This window comes from Ochotona curzoniae, unplaced genomic scaffold (genome assembly GCF_017591425.1).
Source record: "Ochotona curzoniae isolate NIBS_2020 unplaced genomic scaffold, NIBS_Ocur_1.0 contig_283, whole genome shotgun sequence".
NCBI lineage: Eukaryota > Metazoa > Chordata > Mammalia > Lagomorpha > Ochotonidae > Ochotona > Ochotona curzoniae.
In genome coordinates, this window is record NW_024465605.1 from 40,978 (window position 1) to 47,104 (window position 6,127).

Below are 6,127 nucleotides of genomic sequence, written 5' to 3' on the forward strand. Positions count from 1 at the left end.
GGATTTTCCTTTCAAAAAATCGTTATACACTATAAATACAGTACAATAATTATCTTGCACAACTAGTTCTGTCTCTGGGATTTTAAAACGTGGCGTGGGCGGTTGAAGGCAGAGGAAGACTGTGAAGCCGTGCAGGTGTGGGTATGTGTTGGGGGCCGGGGAGTACTCCAGTTTCTGGTGGCTGTACTCGGATCCCAGCATAGGGGTGAGGGGCAGCTGTGCGCGTCGCAGGGAGGACACAGGGGGAAGTTGGGGGACCCTGCTCGATCCCCACCAACCTCTGGTTTCCTCTAGGGCTGCTGTGTGGTCAGGGCTGACCCTCCCTGCTGTGGGTGCCCTCCTGCTGGCCCCGTGCAAGTGTGAGCTGTGGTGGGCATGGACACGTGGGCTGCGAGGAGGGAGGGAAGGAGGGGCCATCACCCTCTGTCCCCCTCCCCAGGCACGCGCCCCACTCCTGCATATCCGCCAGATGGCCCTGGATGACTGCAATAACTCAGTCACTGGATGGGCTGTCCCGGCCTCCCGCTGTTATCTGTTCAATGTCCTGGTGGACCAGGCCACCTTTGAAACTGGAGGATGGGTAGGCGTCGGGTCGGTGCAGGGGTGCATGGAGGCAGCAGGTGCTTGCGCACCGTGTGGCCAGCCCCCGGCACCTGCTGCAGGTTCAGGATGCTGTCGATGGCACTTTGCAAGTGCTCCTTGAGAGTGTCTTCTTGCGGACTGTCACTCGAGAAGCTGGCCTGGTCCATGTCTGCGGACTGGGACTTGTGCCACTTAGCGGGTGGCATTGTGGGGGCCTCCCAGCCGGCATCCCCACCCTGGGCATGGGCAGCTGCGTGGTTGGGCTCAGGCGGCGGGGCGGTGCCCTTAAGTAGCTGCTGCTACAGCTCGTCCTCCACGGCCGCCAGCTCATGGATGAGGCCGCTTTTGGCCTTGTCCACCTTGGCGGGCAGGGGCGTGGCGCGGTGGCCGCATGCTCCGGGTAGCTCTTGCATAGTGGCAGGCGTGGCCCAGTTGGCGCGGGCCTGTGGAGCTTGTGAGTGGCGGGTAGCACAGTGGTGGCTTGTTGTCCACGATGCTGTTCATCTGGCCGGCCTGGGGTGGTGGCGGGGGTGGGCGCTGCGGGGGTGCTGCGTTATGGGGCACAAGGGACGGCTGGTGCACGGGGTCCAGCGCCTTGTTGTGCACCACCTTGATGAGCCTGCCCTTCTGTCTGATCTTGAGCTTGAGACCAATGCGGCTCCACGCCTCCTAGGTCTTGATGGGTGGGCAGTTGCGGAAGCGCATGGGGCTATCCTCATTGGCGTCCAGGGAGGAGGCAGTGGACGACAAGGAGGAGGACAGGGAGGAGGACGCCTGTGCCCAGGTCACAGACAGAGATCCACCAGCCCCGCCATGCCATATCACAAGCTTGGTGAGCAGGTGTGACGGCGGTGGGGCAGAGGCGGTGGAGGAGGACGTCCCAGATCCGTGGCTGGACAGCCGATGCCCATCGGAAGAGGCGGGGAGCGGGAGGCCGAGAGCGTGAGGCCGAGAGCGTGAGGAAGACACGTACTCATTGGGTTTCTCCTTTGCCAGCTGTTTATCCAAGACAGGGGTGGTGTTTTCCTCCTGAATGAACGTTCGGTCAATCATGAGCATCTTCGCTGAGGGGTGAGACTCCTCCAGGGGCAAGAGTCGGTACTTAATGAGCATGGCCTGGGTGCGTTTCAGTAGCTGGGTGGAGACTGCCTCAACTTCCTCATCCACCTTGTGGTAGTTGCTGGGGGAGGAGAGGGCGCCCTGGTACACGTGGTAGGGCAGCAGGCGCTGCAGGGAGGGGAGGCGGTCTTACAGTCGGGGTGCAGCATGGAGCCTTGGTGTTTGTGCAAATGCTCCAGGAAACAGGCCTCCTTGCTGGGTTGCAGTGTAGGGGCCTTCTTCAGCTGCAGTTAAGGTACAGGGTCCTTGGTCACACTCAGGGCTGGGATGCTGCAGGCAAAAGCTTTGCTTTTGGCGGGGAGCAGAGGAGGGAGGCCTGTGTTGGCCATGGGTGCAGGGGCAAGGGCATGGCTCGGGGCGGTGGGGGTTCTGGAAGGGGCCTGGCCGCTGACCAGCATTAAGGTCGTGGGGCTGGCCAGGGCCTGTGGGGTGGCAGCAGAGCCCCCCCCCCCCCGCCTTGTGCTGGAGGAGGATTCCAGAAGAAACCTGGTGGAATCTCTCCAGCAGGGCGTTTGGCTGGGGCTTCCGGCCACCATCTGGAAGGTCCGTGGGGGCGGTGGCAGGGGCACCACAGGCTCGGGGACCAGGGGGAGGTGTGGCGGGGGTGTGGGGGCCTTATGGGGTCCCTGGCCAGCCGGGAACTGAAGCTGGAAATCAGATGGCATGGGGCCAGGCACCCTGGTGGACATCTCAGAGGAAGCTACAGTGGAGGCCGCCGTGGGGTGGGGGTCAGGAGGCAGTGACCCCTCAGCTGGCAGAGGAGGCAGGGGGCCGGGGATGATGGAGGCTGGGGTACTGGCCACCTGGGGGATGCCTAGTGTGTTCTGGATAACAAAAATGCCTGGCAGGGTTGGTGGGGCCTGGGGTGGGGGACAGAGGTGCAGGGTGGGTTCAGAGGAGAGATGGGACAGGCTCTGGGGCTGGGAAAGGTGATGAGAGTGGGGCTGGGAGAGGGGCAGGAGGGCGGCACAGCCGGATGTGGGGAGGGCAGGTAGGGGCTGTCTTCTAGTGGGGCCTGGTGAGCTAGCGAGGGGGTCGAGGAAGGACCTGGGCCCTTCAGTGGAATGGCTTCCAGGATCTGGGGCAGGAACATCTGTGGGGAGTCCTGAGTGAGGATGGCCGTGATAGCTGCGGGCGGTGGCTGCCCAAGGACCATCTTCTCCAGGCTGGATGCCAGGCCTGGGTTGGGCTGTGGGGTGCTGACCTGAGGTGGGGCAGTGGTCTGGAGGGACTTCTGTATCTGAGCCTGCAGGAGGCCCAGTGTGCTTCTGCAGGGGGTGCTGGTGGGGTGAGCTGCATGGTGAGCACACCTCCCTGGTGGTAGTGGTGGAGGAGGCAGCCACCATAGCAGCGGGAAGAGCTGCTTGCTGCACCAGCCCATGGGGATTGGCGGGGGAGGAGTTGAGCATGGCCTTGGCACTGGGAGGCAGGGTGACACCCTGCAGGACTGTGGTGGTGGTGGGGCCCGCAGCTGTAGGCTGGCCTGTGTGGGCAGGCTGCCTGCCGGCAGCAACACAGGCATCTGGAAGAGCGTGGGCTGGCGCACCTGGATGGGCGCAGCGGAGAGGATGTGTGTGGCACTGCTGTGTGCACCCGATGGTGGGACCAGCATAGTGCCCAGGCTCATTTAGTCGCCAAGTTCTGGTTGTGAGGATGGGGTTGGCGATGAGCTGTCTGCTTGCATGAGGGGCCGCAGCAGCCAGGATCTGGCCGTCCACATTGGCTGGCAGGGCGGAGAGTGGTTGTGGGTGCTGGACGATGGAGGCGCCTAGCAGCACAAACTGGTTCTGGGTGTACAGCTTGTGCTGGGCAGGGATGATGATACTGCTGCCCTGGTTCAGCAGGTGCATGCTCATGGGCTTGCTCAGGGCACCCGGAGGCTGCGGTGGCGCCGCCCCAGTTGCAGTGGCCAGTGGCTGCTTGAAGAGGCTGGCCTGCAGGGCAGGCACGAGGAAGCCTGACAGCACCACGTTCTGGCCAGCCTTGCCAGCTGCCATGAAGGTCAGGTACTGTGGTGCCTTGGGCTGTGTTGTAAGTGAGCCTGGCTCACCCTGGATGGTGAGTGTGGCACAGGCGGGTGCAAAGGGCTTAGGCGTCAGTTGGTACAGCTTGGGGGCAGCACCCCTGCTGACTTGGGCTGGATGGGCATGGGCGTACGGTGCAGGATCACATTGGGCGCTGGGACCAGTGGTGCCATGCTGAGGCCTAGAGCCACCTCCAGTGGCTGTGCAGAATCACATTGGGCACTGGGACCAGTGGTGCCATGCCAAGGTCCAGAGCCACCTCCAGTGGCTGTTCTGAATTTGCCCCACTAGTTGTGGCCTGATTGCCCCAGCATTGGCGAATACCAAGTTCCCATTGAGCGTGGTGGCCATGGCAGCTGGGAGGTTCTTCTGGATGACCAGGCCAGCCCCTTGTAGGGAGAAGCCAGCAGAGGCCAGTTTCATGGGGTAGGTGGGTTCAGTGCCATGACAGGCTGGCCGACCACCTAGATGGGTGCCAGGTGGAGTTTGGCCACTGTGGCACCCCCAGGGCTGCCAATGGGCAGGCCCTGGAGGCCCAGAATGGGCTGTAGGGTCACATTGCCCAGGTACATGGGCTGCACACTGAGGGCCTTGTTGACCACATCCTGGGGTTTCACCAGAGCCTGGTGCATCAGCACGGTGGGTGGGCCTGCAGCCCCAGCAGGTCAGAGCTGCCAGGGAAGAGCACCTGGGTCCTGTGGCCATTGCAGTAAAACCCGCAGTCCCGACAGGGTCGGCTCCAGCGTCTGCTGGCTGCAGGATGGGTAGCTGGAAGAGGCCCAGGTCCAGCTCAGCCATGGCCTCGACCTCGAGGGTCTGCTCGGTGATGTGGGCTTCCTGCAGGCTTTGCTGAAGGATGTCCCAGGGCTGTTCGGCACCCCCACTGCCTGCCGCCCCACCTCCGGTGGCTGGCGAGCCCAGGATGTCATCTTCTGGGAAGTCCAAGTGTACGCTGGGGGCCAGCTGCCTGGGCTCTGGGTTCAGATGGTTACTGGAAGCTTCCTGCACGTGCAGCCCGGGCCTTCATAGAAGGCACCCTGGACCTCGCTGGCATTGTCCAGGAGGTCATCACTGTTGAGCTTTTCGAATCCGTGTAGAAAGTCATTGAGGGCCTGGGGGTCACAAATCACGTCCAGTAAGCATCTCCCATCCTCATCATCCATTGCCACTGTGCTACAATCGAATCATGAAGGGAAGGAGGGGGTGTCTGCTCCAGGTCTACACAGGGCCCCCGGCTGTGGAATCTGAGAGTGTCTGTTTGGGGGCTACCCTGATATTTGAGCAGCCTTTGGCGCAGGATCTCCGGGACGGCCCCTCACAGGTTGCAAAGGGAGGTCCCAGACAGAGCCGTGCAGCTGAGCCGGTCAGCGCACTGCCTGATCACATGGCAGCCGCAAGGATATGTCTCTCATATATATTTTTTTTCACAATCTTTGCATGGTTAATTAGGGCATACAGGTTCAAAGGCTACAGGAAAGTGGGGAAGACTATTATTTCCATGTTCTCTTTTTTTCTGTATCTGGGGTAAAGAGGGGGATAAAGGGAGAAGCCCCATCAGCCTCCTACCCATCCTGGTCTTCAACACTGAGCATGCTCCAAGGGTCCTGCTCAAGTGGTTTTGACAGTTCAACAGTTATGAATTGCTGCCAATCAAGCCGTTCATTTTTATTTTTTAAAATATTTATTTCTTTTTTATTATTTTATTTTTTTGTTGGAAAGCCGGTTATACAGAGAGGAAGAGACAAAGAGGAAGATCTTCTGTGAAATGATTCACTCCCTAAGTGACCGCAATGGCCGGTACTGCACCAATCTGATGCGGGGAGCCAGGAGCTCTTCCAGGTCTCCCACATGGGTGCAGGGTCCCAATGCTTTGGGCCGTCCTTGACTGCTTTCCCAGGCTACAAGCAGGGAGCTGGATGGGAAGTGGGCTACCTGGATTACAACCGGTGACCATATGGGATCCCAGAGTGCTCAAGGTGAGGACCTTACCTGCTGTGCCATGGCGCCACGCACCAATCTCTCCATTCTAAGCACAATGAAGTCACTGCAGGATCCACTGATTGACATAGTCCATCTTAGCATCTCCATTTGCCCAATCTTTCACTGCCAACATATGGCTGGGGTAGCTGATTGATTCAATTTGCCCTCTGTTGTGCTGCAAGGTATCCTCTGCAGTTTCCCATAGACTGCCATATCCTCCATGTGTACCTGGTTGTGCTCTCCACTGCTCTGTCTGAGCCACTGAGGAGGCTAGGCTCTGGCACTTGCACCCCAGGGCGTACCATGGAACCTGCACTTCTCTTCATGTGTAGGGTTCTGAGTCTGGCAGTTTGATTGGTGAAATCCCCAAAGAAACTTTGAGGTAATTCTGGACTAGATTCTTGTGTGTACTTGCAAGTACA

The 6,127-nt window shown here is 60.1% G+C and overlaps 1 pseudogene; it reads right to left on the bottom strand.

Annotated features, from left to right (window-relative positions):
• Positions 1 to 632: 632 nt before the first annotated feature.
• Positions 633 to 4,888, bottom strand: LOC121154720 (annotated as a pseudogene).
• Positions 4,889 to 6,127: the final 1,239 nt, after the last annotated feature.